Raw genomic sequence first — 17,657 nt, forward strand, 5'->3', positions numbered from 1 at the left:
CGAAGAATTTTCTGGACCACCGGAAGAGTAGGATGCCCTAGGCGTTTGTGCCATCTTGATGTAGATGGCTTGACCACACTGAGAGCTTGTCGAGTAGGTGCATCATGGCGACCAGAAACAGGAAGCAAGCGACCTCTACTCTTGCTTTGAAGAACGGTTCTCCGGGTGGCTCGATCCTTAACAAAGAAAATTTCAGGTTAAACTTCGAGAAAATCATTGTTGTCTCTAATAAGTTTGTAGGCAGAAAGAAGACTCTAGTCAGATTGTGGAGCATGAATGATATTGTTGAGTTTTAAAGAGCCACGAGGGGTGGTGACAACCGAATGACCAATGTGGGCAATGTCCATACCTTGTCCACTTGTAGTGTGGATTTGATCTGTGCCGGTGTAGCGGTCGTGAACGGCGAGTTTCTCCAACTCTCCGATCACGTGGTGGGTTGCACCAGTGTCAAGGTACCAATTTGTGTCCACCCCGTAGGAGTGAACATCATTGGCCGAGCGATTCCCGCCTCCACTGATACGTCTCCGTCGTATCTACTTTTCCAAACACTTTTGCCCTTGTTTTGGACTCTAACTTGCATGATTTGAATGGAACTAACCCGGACTGACGCTGTTTTCAGCAGAATTGCCATGGTGTTATTTTTGTGCAGAAATAAAAGTTCTTGGAATGACCTGAAAATCAACAGAGATTATTTTTGGAATATATAAAAAATACCATTGTTCAAGATATCTTCCGATATTCCGATAAATCGGCCGATTTATCGCTTACCGTTGTCTGACAGATAAGATAAATCGGCCGATAAATCAGCCGATATGGCGATAAATCGGCCGATATGCCGATAAACTGGCCGATTTACCCCTTATCATGGGTCGACCGATAAGTTCCTGATAAGCGATATCCCCAACATTGAAAAATACCGGAAGAAAGATCCACGTCAGGGGGCCCACACCCTGTCCATGAGAGTGGAGGGCGCGCCCTACCCCCCTAGGCACGCCCACTGCCTCGTGGACCCCCTGATGCTCCACCGACATCAACTCCAACTCCATATATTCACTTTCGGGGAGAAAAAAAAATCAGAGAGAAGGATTCATCGCATTTTACGATACGGAGCCGCCGCCAAGCCCTAAACTCTCTCGGGAGGGCTGATCTGGAGTCCGTTCGGGGCTCCAGAGAGGGGAATCCGTCGCCATCGTCATCATCAACCTTCCTCCATCACCAATTTCATGATGCTCACCGCCGTGCGAGAGTAATTCCATCATAAGCTTGCTGGATAGTGATGGGTTGGATGAGATTTATCATGTAATCGAGTTAGTTTTGTTAGGGTTTGATCCCTAGTATCAAGTATGTTCTGAGATTGATGTTGCTATGACTTTGCCATGCTTAATGCTTGTCACTAGGGCCCGAGTGCCATGATTTCAGATCTGAACCTATTATGTTTTCATGAATATATGTGAGTTCTTGATCCTATCTTGCAAGTCTATAGTCACCTACTATGTGTTATGATCCGGCAACCCTGAAGTGACAATAATCGGGACCACTCCCGGTGATGGCCGTAGTTTGAGGAGTTCATGTATCCACTATGTGTTAATGCTTTGGTCCGGTACTCTATTAAAAGGAGGCCTTAATATCCCTTAGTTTCCAATAGGACCCCGCTGCCACGGGAGGGTAGGACAAAAGATGGCATGCAAGTTCTTTTCCATAAGCACATATGACTATATTCGGAATACATGCCTACATTACATTGATGAACTAGAGCTAGTTCTGTGTCACCCTATGTTATGACTGTTACATGATCGATCGCATCCGGCATAATTCTCCATCAATGATCCATTTCCTACGAGCTTTTCATATATTGTTCTTCGCTTATTTACTTTTCCGCTGCAACTGTTACAATCACTACAAAACCCAAAAATATTACTTTTGCTACCATTAATTTTTGCCACCGTTACCACTACTATCATATTACTTTGCTACTAAATACCTTGCTGCAGATATTAAGTTTCCAGGTGTGGTTGAATTGACAACTCAGCTGCTAATACTTGAGAATAATCTTTGGGTCCCCTTGTGTCGAATCAATAAATTTGGGTTGAATGCTCTACCCTCGAAAACTGTTGCGATCCCCTATACTTGTGGGTTATCAAGAACATTTCCTGGCGCCGTTGCCGGGGAGCATAGCTCTATTCTTTTGAGTCACTTGGGATTTATATCTGCTTATCATTATCAAGAACTTGAAAGATCAAAGAACCAAGATTTTTCCCTCAACTGCGAGGGGAGGTAAGGAACTGCCTTCTAGCTCTGCACTTGATTCACCTTCTGTTTTGAGTAAGCTTGCGACACCTAAACCTGCTTCTGCTATTAATTCTGATATGTCGCATGTTATTAATGATGCCACTTCTGCCATGCATGATACTTATGATGAAACTACTTCTATGCTTGATACTACTGTGCCACTTGGTGAATTTCTTGATGAACAACTTGCTGGGGCTAGAGAGGATGAAATTATTGAAACTGATAATATTGATGAAAGTGATGATGAAGATTCTCCCCTAGATATGAATTTCCTGTTGTGCCTGAGGGTTATGTTATGGATGAAGAAACTGCTAGAGACTTTCTTGCCTGCAATGATATAAGTGATCTTAAGAAACTATTAGCTAAGCTGAAAGAGAAATCTCTGAATGCTAGAATGAAATATGATCCTGCTTATGCTACTTCACCTATCTTTATTACTGATAAGGATTATGATTTCTCAGTTGATCGTGATATAATTACTTTGGTTGAATCTGATCCTTTTTATGGCTATGAATCTGAAACTGTTGTGGCACATCTTACTAAATTAAATGATATAGCTACCCTGTTCACTAATGATGAAAAAACTCGCTACTATTATGTCCTTAAATTATTTCCGTTCTCATTAAAGGGTGATGCTAAGATATGGTTTAATTCTCTTGATCCTCGTTGTGTGCGTAGTCCCCAGGATATGATTTACTACTTCTCTGCTAAATATTTCCCCGCTCATAAGAAACAAGCTGCTTTAAGGAAAATATATAATTTTGTGCAAATTGAAGAAGAGAGTCTCCCACAAGCTTGGGGAGGCTTCTCCAATTACTTAATGCTTTGCCTGATCATCCTCTCAAGAAAAATGAAATACTTGATATCTTTTATAATGGACTAACCGATGCTTCCAGAGATTACCTGGATAGTTGTGCTGGTTGTGTTTTCAGGGAAAGAAAAGTTGATCAAGTTGAATTGCTATTGAATAATATGTTGACCAATGAAAATAATTGGACACTTCCTGAACCAACTCCTAAGCCAACTCCGAAGAAAAGGGGTATTCTATTTCTCAGTCCTGAAGATATGCAAGAGGCAAAGAAATCCATGAAAGAAAAAGAAATATACGGTCTCAATGACCCGACACAGTATGTCTATTATTCTCGGAAGACCCTTTTTGAATACTGCAGGGGCTGATATTGATTGCAACAAAGGCGATGTCACTTTTCATGTTAATGGTAATGAGCATACGGTACACTTTCCGAGGAAACAACCTCAAGTCCACAGTATCAATTCTATTTGGAAAATTTCAACAATCACTATTGGAGGTTTTGAATTTCCTCTTCCTACTGTCTAGAAGAAATATGATACTCTTATTGTTGGGGATGTGCATATCCCCGTTGAGGTAACATAGTGTTATTCGAAATTTCTCAGGTTCCATGTTATTCGGAATGAGTTTGTTAACAAGACTTGATCAACCTTGTTAGTGGATTCCTTTTGATGAGCATGAGATGAATGAAGTTAGAAAACACAACTCTCTGTACCCTCTTTTTACTTTATGTTATTTATATTAAGTAAAGCAAAATTAGTATTTTCTGTCTGTTTTCTGAATTATCCATTCAATAAAAAATACCCCAAAAATAAAAGTCCTCCAAATGCCCTGAAAATTAAATATGATTTTTTATAGAATATTTGAGAATATCTGGCACTGAGAACACACCTGGGGGAGCTAGCACCTGGCCTCGAGGGTCCAGGGCGCGCCCACCCCCTGGGCGCGCCCCCTGCCTCGTGGGCCCATGGTGGCTCCCCTCCACTTATTCTAGCCACCACACACTTCTTCTTCCTCCTAAAAAAATCACCAACCAGCTCAAACCCGAGTTCTTGCTCATCTTGCTGCCATTTTCGATCTCTTAGCTCAAAGCTCCATTCACAAAACTGCTTTGGGGCATTGTTCTTTGGTATGTGACTCCTCCAATTGTCCAATTAGTTTTTGTTCTAGTTCTTTATTCATTGCAACTTTTTGCTGCTTAGGTGACCCTGTTCTTGAGCTTGCATGTCAAATTTATATGGTCAAAAATAGTTTTAATGCATGATATTGCCTCTATGCACTTGTAGGAGTAGTTGCTATCAATTTTGTTGAGTTTGGTTCACTTTTATTTGAAGTTACTAAAAATTTCAGAAATTTTTTAGAGGAGGAAATATGTTTAGGAAAATGTACCAAGGTGGTTCTTCAAGGAAGCAAGGACCCAGGCCCGCAATGCATGAGCCGGACGATGAACCACCGAGGGACGCTCAAGTGCGGCCTTGTGAATGGCCGTCAGAAGATTTCATGGTCCAAGCAGGAATCAAGGAGGAATTTGATGCATATGTGTGTGACGCTGAACTTGAGGGCTTCGTGTCAGATAAGTGCCCCCAATACCTCTATTTAACTGATTCATTTGTGAGAAGGTTTAAATTTTCATCCTTGCGCAATTCACAAACTCTCCTGTTTGATCTTTATGATAAATCTTACCATGGATTTAGAGGATTTTAATACTGCCTGCAAACTCCCACAATGGGGTAGTGCTAGTGAACCTAGCAAATCTGAGCTTAGAAATTTTCTTGCCAGTATTACAGTGGGAGAATCTAGAGATGTAACATAAGCCACCATAGGGAGCATTCATTTTTCTGCTATACATTATTTTGCTCTCTTCATAGGAAGGTGCATAAATGGTAAAGATGAAGCATGTCGCATGTGTGTACCTGATAACCCAGAAGTATAGGGGATCACAACAGCTTTCGAGGGTAGAGTATTCAACCCAAATTTATTGATTTGACACAAGGGGAGCCAAAGAATATTCTCAAGTATTAGCAGCTGAGTTGTCAATTCAACCACACCTGGAAACTTAGTATATGCAGCAAAGTGTTTAGTAGCAAAGTAATATGATAGTGATTGTAACAATAGCAACGAGAAAGTAAATAAGCGTAACCCAGTATATGGAAAGCTCGTAGGCATCGGATCAGTGATGGATAATTATGCCGGATGTGGTTCATCATATAACAGTCATAACATAGGGTGACACAGAACTAGCTCCAATTCATCAATGTAATGTAGGCATGTATTCCGAATATAGTCATATGTGCTTATGAAAAAGAACTTGCATGCCATCTTTTGTCCTACCCTCCCATGGCAGCGGGGTCCTAATGGAAACTAAGGGATATTAAGGCCTCCTTTTAATAGAGAACCGGAAAAAAGCATTAGAACACAGTGAATACATGAACTCCTCAAACTACGGTCATCACCGGTAAGTATCCCGATTATTGTCACTTCGGGGTTAACGGATCATAACACATAATAGGTGACTATAGACTTGCAAGATAGGATCAAGAACTCTCATATATTGATGAAAACATAATAGGTTCAGATCTGAAATCATGGCACTCGGGCCCTAGTGACAAGCATTAAGCATAGCAAAGTCATAGCAACATCAATCTCAGAACATAGTGGATCCTAGGGATCAAACCCTAACAAAACTAACTCGATTACATGATAAATCTCATCCAACCCATCACCGTCCAGCAAGCCTACGATGAAATTACTCATGCACGGCGGTGAGCATCATGAAATTGGTGATGGAGGATCGTTGATGATGACGACGGCGACGAATCCCCCTCTCCGGAGCCCCGAACGGACTCCAGATCAGCCCTCCCGAGAGGTTTTAGGGCTTGGCGGCGGCTTCGTATCGTAAAACACGATGATTTCTTCTCTCCTATTTTTTCTCCCCGAAAGCAGATATATAGAGTTGGAGTTGGAGTCGGGAGGTCTCCAGGGGGCCCACAAGGTAGGGGGGCGCGCCCCCACCCTCGTGGCAAGGGTGTGGGCCCCCTGGTCTTCATCTTTGGCGAGGATTTTTTATTATTTATTGTAAGATATTCCGTGGAGTTTCAGGTCATTCCGAAAACTTTTGTTTTCTGCACATAAAACAACATCGTGGCAATTCTGCTGAAAACATCGTTAGCCGGGTTAGTTCCATTCAAATCATACAAGTTAGAGTCCAAAACAAGGGCAAAAGTGTTTGGAAAAGTAGATATGACGGAGACGTATCAACTCCCCCAAGCTTAAACCCTTTCTTGTCCTCAAGCAATTCAGTTGACAAACTAAAAGAAATAAAGAAAAACTTTTACAAACTCTGTTTGCTCTTGTTGTTATAAATATGTCAAGCTAGCATTCAAGATTTCAGCAGAGATTATAACTAACCATATTTGCAATAATTCTCAGGTCTCATAGTTACTCATATCAATAGCATAATCAACTAGCAAGCCATAATAATAAATCTCGTATGACAACATTTTCTCAAAACAATCATAATATGATATAACAAGATGGTATCTCACTAGCCCTTTCTGAGACCGCAAAACATAAATGCAGAGCACCTTTAAAGATCAATGACTGACTAGACATTGTAATTCATGGTAAAAGAGATCCAATCATAGTCACACCCAATATAAATTAACAATAATGAATGCAAATGACAGCTGCGCTCTCTAGCTAGTGCTTTTTAATAAGAGGATGATGACTCAACATAAAAGTAAATAGATAAGCCCTTTGCAGAGGGAAGCAGGGATTTGTAGAGGTGCCAGAGCTCCGTTTTGAAATAGAGGTGAATAACATTTTGAGTGGTATACTTTCATTGTCAACATAACAACCAATAGATGGCGATATCTTCCATGCTACACACATTTTAGGCGGTTCCCAAACAGAATGGTAAAGTTTATACTGCCCCTCCACCAACAAACATCAATCCATGGCTTGCTCGAAACAAGGAGTGCCTCCAACATACATCAGGTCCCAGGGGGAGTTTTGTTTTGCAATTATTTTGATTTAGTTTGCATAAAGTATGGGACTGGGCATCCCGGTGACCAGCCATTTTCTCGTGAGTGAGGAGCGGAGTCCACTCCTCTTGAGAATAACCCGCCTAGCATGGAAGATACAGACAGCCCTAGTTGATACATGAGCTATTCGAGCATACAAAACATGATGATTATTTGAAGGTTTAGAGTTTGGCACATACAAATTTACTTGGAACGGCAAGTAGATACCGCATATAGGAAGGTATAGTGGACTCATGTGGAATAACTTTGGGGTTTAAGGAGTTTGGATGCACAAGCAGTATTCCCACTTAGTACAGGTGAAGGCTAGCAAAAGACTGGGAAGCGACCAACTAGAGAGCGACAACAGCCATGTACATGCATTAAAATTAATAAACATTGGATGCAAGCATGAGTAGGATATAATCCACCATGAACATAAATATCATGAAGGCTATGTTGATTTGTTTCAACTACATGCGTGAACATGTGCCAAGTCAAGTCACATAAAAATTCAAAGGAGGATACCACCCCATCATACCACATCATAACCATCTCAATAGCATGTTGGAATGCAAGGTAAACCATTATAAATCATAGCTAATCAAGCATGGCACAAGCAACTGTGATCTCTAATTGTCATTGCAAACATGTTTATTGATAACAAGCTGAATCAAGAACGATGAACTCATCATATTTACAAAAATAAAAGAGGTCGAGTTCATACCAGCTTTTCTCATCTCAGTCAGTCCATCATATATCATCATAATTGCCTTTCACTTGCACGACCGAACGATGTGAATAATAATAAGAGTGCACATGCATTGGACTAAGCTGGAATCTGCGAGCATTCAATAAATAGGAGAAGACAAAGCAATATGGGTTCTTGGTTAAATCAACAATAAAGCATATAAGAGCCACTTCAACAATTTAATTATGGTCTTCTCCTACTGAGCCCCAAAGAAAAGAAAACAAATAAAACTATTTACACGGGAAAGCTCCCAACAAGCAAAAGAAGAACGGAAAATATTTTTGGGGTTTTCTTTTTAATTATTACTACAGCAAGAAAAGTAAACTACTACTATTTTTTTTGATTTTTCTTAAGGTTTATTAAACACACAAGAATAAAGCATAAAAGGAAATAAACTAGCATGGATGATACAATGAAAAAGTATGAGCACCGACATCTAGCAATGAGTGTGTGTGAACATAAATGTAATGTCGGTGAGAAATATGTACTCCCCCAAGTTTAGGCTTTTGGCCTAAGTTGGTCTATGGCCACGGCTGGCCCGGCTGATATCCATAATAGTAGTTGTTGGGGTCGTACTGTGATGAGGAATAAGAAGGCTCCGATTGCCACTGGCTGGCAATCATCTCCGGATCCCACTGATAGTTAGGCTGTCGTGAAGGATCAAATTGTGGTTCCGGTTCTGGCTCCTCGGCTGGTGCAGGGTTCAGGTAGGCGTGAATAACCGTCAATGGAACAAGGTACGTTCCTACAGTCAAATCAAACAAAGAAGGAGTAGGCAAGGTAATAGTCTCAGGATGATGTTTATTAAAGAACAATTGATATTTAAGCTCTTCTACCCTATTCTTAATAATAAAATCATGTGCCACCATACTTTTATAATCTAGATAAACACGAGGCAGCACTTTTTCTTCCTTCTGAGCATGCCTAATAGGTATGTTAAAATGTGCAGCTAGGCGTGTAGCATAGATGCCTCCAAAGATGGGGCCCTTTGTACTGCTCAGACTTAACCGTTTAGCAATAATACCGCCCATACTAAAATTGTTATCACAGTATAAACCTTGGAGCAAAATAATAATATCAGGGATACTAAGGTTTCCACAGTTTCCGCGACCAATTAAGCAACGACTAGCAAATAATGCAAAGTAACGTAAGACAGGAAAATGTATGCTAGTGATTCGTGCATCGGAAACCTTCCTAGTTTCCCCTACAGTGATAGTATCAATAAATCCCTCCACATCATCACGATGCGGTTCTTCTGTATTGCCCTCAAAAGGGACTAAACAAATCCGACAAAAATCATAAAGTGACATCTCCTTATGCTCATCATATAAATGAAACTCCACCGTAGGTGGTGAGTTCCTAGAATGAAAATGAAAGTTTTGCACAAAGGTATTTGTGAGTAAGAGATACTGATCGCATTGGTCGTGGAGGAAAGCGGTGAGGCCTGCATTATGAGCCAATTCATGAAAATCTTCATAAATCCCGGCTGCTCTCAAGAAATCCTCGGAAGGCCATTCACACGCCCGAACCTCCGCGGTGCGTGGCAAATTATACTTAGGCTTCGGTGCCTTTTCCTTCGAGCTTTGACTCGATGAGCCCCTCAATAATCTCCTTGTCATTTTCTGAAAAATTCTGAAATTTTTAGTAACTTCAAAATAAAAGTAAACCAAACTCAATAATATTGATAGTAACCACTCCTACAAGTGCCTATGGACTATATCATGCATCAAAACTACTTTTGACCATATAAATTTGATATGCAAGCTCAAGAACAGGGTCACCTAAGCAGCAAAAATTTGCAATGAATAAAGCACTAGAACAAAAACTAATTGGACCAATGGAGGAGTCACATACCAAGGAACAATCTTCCCAAGCTGTTTTGTGAGAGGTGCTTTGAGCAAGGAGATCGAAAATGGCAGCCAAGGGGCTGGAACTCGTGCTTGAGTTGGTTTTTCGTGTTTGTGGGAGGAAGAAGAAGAGGATGGGTGCAGGAATAAGTGGAGGAGGGCCACCGTGGGCCCACGAGGCAGGGGGCGTGCCCTAGGGGGGTGGGCGCGCCCTCCACCCTCGTGGCAAGGTGGTTGGCCCCCCTGGTGTGTTCTTTGTTCCATAAATCCTCAAATATTCTAGAAAAAAATCATATTAATTTTCAGGGCATTTGGAGAACTTTTATTTTCGAGGTATTTTTATATTGCACGGATAATCAGATAACAGACAGAAAATTATTTATTTTTACTTTATCTCAACTAAATAACAGAAAGTATAGAGAGGGTACAGAAGGTTGTGCTTCTAGTTTCATCCATCTCATGCTCATCAAAAGGAATCCACTAACAAGGTTGATCAAGTCTTGTTAACAAACTCATTTCGATTAACATGAAACCAGAGAAATTTTGAATAACACTAGGTTACCTCAATGGGGATATGCACATCCCCAATAATAAGTATATCATATTTCTTCTTGACAATAGGAAGAGGAAATTCAAAACCTCCAAATATAATCGATGGAATTTTTCCGATAGAATTGATAGTATGAACTTGAGGTTGTTTCCTCAGAAAGTGTACCGTATGCTCATTACCATTAACATGAAAAGTGACATTGCCTTTGTTGCAATCAATAACAGCCCCTGTAGTATTAAGAAAAGGTCTTCCAAGAATAATAGACATACTATCGTCCTCGGGAATATCAAGAATAACAAAGTCTGTTAAAATAGTAACATTTGCAGCCACAATAGGCACATCCTCACAAATGCCGACAGGTATAGCAGTTGATTTATCAGCCATTTGCAAAGATATTTCAGTAGGTGCCAACTTATTCAAATCAAGTCTACGATATAAAGAGAGAGGCATAACACTAACACTGGCTCCAAGATCACATAAAGCAGTTTTAACATGGTTTCTTTTAATGGAGCATGGTATAGTAGGTACTCCTGGATCTCCAAGTTTCTTTGGTATTCCACCCTTAAAAGTATAATTAGCAAGCATGGTGGAAATTTCAGCTTCTGGTATCTTTCTTTTATTTGTAACAATATCTTTCATGTACTTAGCATAAGGATTCATTTTGAGCATATCAGTTAAGCGCATACGCAAAAAGATAGGTCTAATCATTTCAGCAAAGCGCTCAAAATCCTCATCATCCTTTTCTTGGATGGTTTGGGAGGAAAAGGCATGGGTTTCTGAACCCAAGGTTCTCTTTCTTTACCATGTTTCCTAGCAACAAAGTCTTTCTTATCATAACGTTGATTCTTTGATTGTGGGTTATCAAGATCAACAGCAGGTTCAATTTCTACATCATTATCATTACTAGGTTGAGCATTATTATGAACATCATCATTAACATTTTCATTAGGTTCATGTTCATTGCCAGATTGTGTTTCAGCATCAGACATAGAGATATCATTTGGATTATTAGGTGGTTCAGCAATAGGTTCACTAGAAGTTTGCACAGTTCTATCATTTTTCTTTTTCTTATTTTTAGAAGAACTAGGTGCATCAATTTTATTTCTCTGATAATCTTGCTCAATTCTCTTAGGGTGGCCTTCAGGATACAAAGGTTCCTGAGTCATTCTACCAGTTCTAGTAGCCACTTTAACAGCATAATTATTTTTTCTTACTATTCATCTCATTGAGCAATTCTTTTTGAGCTTTAAGTACTTGTTCTACTTGAGTGGTAACCATAGAAGCATGTTTGCTAACAAGTTTAAGTTCACCTCTAATATTAGCCATATAATCACCCAAGTATTTAATCATATCAGCATCTTGTTTTCATTGTCTACCAAAATAAGCATCGAAGTCTTCTTGCTTAAACATAAAATTATCAAACTCGTCCAAGCATTGACTAGCAATTTTAGTAGGAGGGATTTCAGCTTTATCATATCTATAGAGAGAATTTACCTTTACTACCTGTGTCGGGTTATCGGGGTCTAGAGGTTCTTCAATAAATAAAGGATTAAGATCATATGTTTCTTCAATAGGCGGTAAATTAAGACCATGTATTTCTTTAATAGGAGGTAAATTCTTAACATCTTCAGCTTTAATACCTTTTTCTTTCATAGATTTCTTTGCCTCTTGCATATCTTCAGGACTAAGAAATAGAACACCTCTCTTCTTCGGAGTTGGTTTAGGAATAGGATCATTAATTGGAGCAGGAGCTGGCTCAGGAGGTGGCTCAGGAGGTGGCTCAGGAGGTGCCCAATTATTTTCATTTGTCAACATATTATTCAATAAGATTTCAGCTTCATCCGGTGTTCTTTCCCTGAAAAAAGAACCAGCACAACTATCCAGGTAATCTCTGGAAGCATCGATTAGTCCATTATAAAAGATATCAAGTATTTTATTTTTCTTAAGAGGATGATCAGGCAAAGTATTAAGTAACTTGAGAAGCCTCCCCCAAGCTTCTGGGAGACTCTCTTCTTTAATTTGCACAAAGTTGTATATTTCCTTTAAAGCAGCTTGTTTCTTATGAGCAGGGAAATATTTAGCAGAGAAATAATAGATCGTATCATGGGGACTACGCACACAACCTGGATCAAGAGAATTAAACCATATTTTAGCATCACCCTTTAATGAGAACGAAAATATTTTAAGGATATAAAAGTAGCGAGATCTCTCATCATTAGTGAACAGGGTGGCTATATCATTTAATTTAGTAAGATGTGCCACAACAGTTTCAGATTCATAGCCATGAAAAGGATCAGATTCAACCAAAGTAATCATATCAGGATCAACAGAGAATTCATAATCCTTATCAGTAACACAGATAGGTGAAGTAGCAAAAGCAGGGTCAGGTTTCATCCTAGCATTTAGAGATTGCTTGTTCCATTTAGCTAATAACCTTTTGATTTCATATCTATCTTTGCAAGCTAAAATAGCTAAATAAGCTTCTTGATCAAATAAATAACCCTCAGGAATAACAAGTGATTCTTCATCATCACGTTCATCATCATAATCAGATTTAATATTTTCAAGCTCTCTAGCCCTAGCAAGTCGTTCCTCGAGAAAATAACCAAGTGGCACAGTAGTATCAAGCATAGAAGTAGTTTCATCGTAAGTATCATGTATAGCAGAAGTAGCATAATCAATAACATGTGACATATCAGAACGAATAGCAGAAGCAGGTCTAGGTGTCGCAAGCTTACTCATAACAGAAGGTGAATCAAGTGCAGAGCTAGATGGCAGTTCCTTACCTCCCCTCGTAGTTGAGGGATAAATTCTTGTCTTAGCGTCTTTCAAATTCTTCATAGTGTCCAGCAGATATAAATCCCAAGTGACTCAAAGAATAGAGTTATGCTCCCCGGCAACGGCGCCAGAAATTAGTCTTGATAACCCACAAGTATAGGGGATCGCAACAGCTTTCGAAGGTAGACTATTCAACCCAAATTTATTGATTCGACACAAGGGGAGCCAAAGAATATTCTCAAGTATTAGCAGCTGAGTTGTTAATTCAACCACACCTGGAAACTTAGTATCTGCAGCAAAGTGTTTAGTAGCAAAGTAATATGATAGTGATTGTAACAATAGCAACAAGAAAGTAAATAAGCGTAAACCAGTATATGGAAAGCTCGTAGGCATCGGATCAGTGATGGATAATTATGCCGGATGTGGTTCATCATGTAACAGTCATAACATAGGGTGACACAGAACTAGCTCAAATTCATCAATGTAATGTAGGCATGTATTCCGAATATAGTCATACATGCTTACGGAAAAGAACTTGCATGGCATCTTTTGTCCTACCCTCCCGTGGTAGCGGGGTCCTAATGGAAACTAAGGGATATTAAGGCCTCCTTTTAATAGAGAACTGGAACAAAGAATTAGCACATAGTGAATACATGAACTCCTCAAACTACGGTCATCACCGGTAAGTATCCCCATTATTGTCACTTCGGGGTTAACGGATCATAACACATAATAGGTGACTATAGACTTGCAAGATAGGATCAAGAACTCTCATATATTGATGAAAAAACAATAGGTTCAGATCTGAAATCATGGCACTCGGGCCCTAGTGACAAGCATTAAGCATAGCAAAGTCATAGCAACATCAATCTCAGAACATAGTGGATACTAGGGATCAAATCCTAACAAAACTAACTCAATAACATGATAAATCTCATCCAACCCATCACCGTCCAGCAAGCCTACGATGGAATTACTCACGCACGACGGTGAGCATCATGAAATTGGTGATAGAGGATGGTTGATGATGACGACGACGAATCCCCCTCTCCGGAGCCCTGAATGGACTCCAGATTAGCCCTCCTGAGAGGTTTTAGGGCTTGGCGGCAGCTCCGTATCGTAAAACGCGATGATTTCTTCTCTCCTATTTTTTTCTCCCCGAAAGCAGATATATAGAGTTGGAGTTGGAGTCGGGAGGTCTCCAGGGGGCCCACGAGGTAGGGCGCGCCCTAGGGGGGGCGCCCCCCCACCCTCGTGGCAAGGGTGTGCGCCCCCTGGTCTTCACCTTTGGCGAGGATTTTTTATTATTTATTATAAGATATTCCGTGGAGTTTCAGGTCATTCCGAGAACTTTTGTTTTCTGCACATAAAACAACATCATGGCAATTCTACTGAAAACAGCGTCAGTCCGGGTTAGTTCCATTGAAATCATAAAAGTTAGAGTCCAAAACAAGGGCAAAAGTGTTTGGAAAAGTAGATACGACGGAGACGTATCTGTACCTGATCTTAGCGTTCTCAGGAGCGATGTTTTAGGAGATAAACAATACAACTTGGGGGCTATTGTTGCATGTAGGTTGCATAATAATCATATTCATGGAGATTTCTTTGGTGGAATTTATGCAACTCGTATAGCTAACTTTCTTGAGATACCCATACGTGGAGATGATATTGAGTTACCTCCTTCTTATCTAGATTATGATGCTATGGTTCGTCATCAGTTTGTTGAGAGGAACGATCAATTCCTCCAGTACCGACTAATCTTTGACAGACGACGCACCTATCATGTCGCTCTCCCTTCCCCTACTTTATTTGACTTTCAGGCAAAAGGGAGATATGTTATAACCGGGGAGGAGGCGACCGAGTACGAGAGGAGGGCAGAGGAAGCTCGCCTCCAAGCTGCAGCTCATCAGGCAATTGCCGTTGCATCTCAGTACGACCCCAGCTACAACTATGGATATCCGCCAGGCTAGCCATGGCCATAGACCAACTTAGGCCAAAAGCCTAAGCTTGGGGAAGTATGTATTTCTCACTGACACTACATTCATGTTCACACACTCATGCTATTTGTCGGTGCTCATACTTTTTCATTGTAATATTAATGCTAGTTTATTTCCCTTTTTATGCTTTCTTCTTGTATGTTTGATAAACCTTAAAAACAAAAAATTATTTGTAGCTTTTAGTTAGTTTACTTTCCATGCGTGTAGTGGTAGTAATTAAAAAGAAAACACAAAAATATTTCTCGTTCTTCTTTTGCTTGTTGGGAGCTTTCCCGTGTAAATAGTTTTGTTTCTTTTCTTATCTTTGGGGGTCGAGAGGAGAAGACCATAATGAAAATGTTGAGTGGCTCTCATATGCATTATTGTTGATCTAACAAAGGGCCCATATTACCTTGTCTTCTCTCTTGAATTGAATGCTTGCAGATTCCAGCTTAGTCCAATGCACATGCACTATTATTATTATCCACACTATTCGGTCGTGCAAGTGAAAGGTAATAATGATGATTCTATGATGAACTGATTGAGATGAGAAAAGCTGGTATGAACTCGACCTCTCTTGTTTTTGTAAATATGATTAGTCCATCGTTCCTGATTCAGCCTATTATGAAAGAAACATATTTGCAGTGACAATTAGAGATTGTAGTTGCTTATGCCATGCATAATTAGCTAAGAGTTTATAATGGTTTACCTTGCGTGCCAACATGCTATTAAAATAGTTGTGATGTGGTATAATAGGGTGGTATCCTCCTTTGAATGATTCGAATGGCTTGACTTGGCACATGTTCACGCATGTAGTTGAAACAAAATCAACATAGCCTCTATGATATTTATGTTCATGGTGCATTATATCCTACTCATGCTTGCATTCGGTGTTGATTAATTTTAATGCATGTTCATGGCTGTTATCGCTCTCTAGCTGGTCGCTTCCTAGTCTTTTTCTAGCCTTCACTTGTACTAAGCGGGAATACTGCTTGTGCATCCAATTACTTAAACCCCAAAGTTACTCCATATGAGTCCACCATACCTACCTATATACGGTATCTACCTGCCGTTCCAAGTAAATTTGTATGTGCCAAACTCTAAACCTTCAAATAAACATTCTGTTTTGTATGCTCGAATAGCTCATGTATCAACTAGGGTTGTCTGTATCTTCCATGCTACGCGGGTTATTCTCAAGAGGAGTGGACTCCGCTCCTCACTCACGAGAAAATGGCTGGTCACCGGGATGCCCAGTCCCATGCTTTATGCAAATCAAATCAAAATAACTACAAACAAAACTCCCCCGGGACTCTTGTTAGTTGGAAGCACTCATTGTTTCGAGCAAGCCATGGATTGATGCTTGTTGGTGGAGGGGGAGTATAAACTTTACCATTCTGTTTGGGAACCGCCTATTATGTGTGTAGCATGGAAGATATCGAGATCTCTCGGTTGTTATGTTGACAATGAAAGTATACCGCTCAAAATATTATTCATATCTATTTCAAAACCGAGCTTTGGCACCTCTACAAATCCCTGCTTTCCTCTGTGAAGGGCCTATCCATTTACTTTTATATTGAGTCATCATCCTCTTATTAAAAAGCACTAGTTGGAGAGCACCGCTGTCATTGGCATCCATTACTGTAAGTTTACATTGAGTATGACTTGACTGGATCTCTTTTACCATGAATTACAATGTCTAGTCAGTCCTTGATCTTTAAAGGTGCTCTGCATTTATGTTTTGCGGTCTCAGAAAGGGCTAGCGAGATACCATCTTGTTATATCATATTATGATTGTTTTAAGAAAGTGTTGTCATCTGAGATTTATTATTATTGCTCGCTAGTTGATTATGCCATTGATATGAGTAAACATGAGACCTAAATGTTATTATGAATATGGTTAGTTCATAATCTTTGCTGAAAACTTGAATGTTGGATTTACATATTTACAACAACAAGAGCAAACAGAGTTTGTAAAAGTTTTTCTTTATCACTTTCAGTTTATCAACTGGATGTCTTGAGGACAAGCAAAGGTTTAAGCTTGGGGGAGTTGATACGTCTCCGTCGTATCTACTTTTCCAAACACCTTTGCCCTTGTTTTGGACTCTAACTTGCATGATTTGAATGGAACTAAGCCGGACTGATGCTGTTTTCAGCAGAATTGCCATGGTGTTATTTTTGTGCAGAAATAAAAGTTCTCGGAATGACTTGAAAATCAACGGAGATTATTTTTGGAATATATAAAAAATACTGGAAGAAATATCCATGTCATGGGGCCCACACTATGTCCACAAGAGTGGGGGCGCGCCCTACCCCCTGGGCGCGCCCCCTGCCTCGTGGGCCCCCTGATGCTCCACCGACCTCAACTCCAACTCCATATATTCACTTTCGGGGAGAAAAAAAATCAGAGAGAAGGATTCATCGCGTTTTACGATACGGAGCTGTCGCCAAACCATAAACTCTCCCGGGAGGGCTGATCTGGAGTCCGTTCGGGGCTCTGGAGAGGAGAATCCGTCGCCATCGTCATCATGAACCTTCCTCCATCACCAATTTCATGATGCTCACCGCCGTGCGTGAGTAATTGCATCGTAGGCTTGCTGGACGGTGATGGGTTGGATGAGATTTATCATGTAATCGAGTTA

Source organism: Triticum urartu, chromosome 5A (genome assembly GCF_056163025.1).
Source record: "Triticum urartu cultivar PI428250 chromosome 5A, HENAU_Tu73, whole genome shotgun sequence".
Lineage (NCBI taxonomy): Eukaryota > Viridiplantae > Streptophyta > Magnoliopsida > Poales > Poaceae > Triticum > Triticum urartu.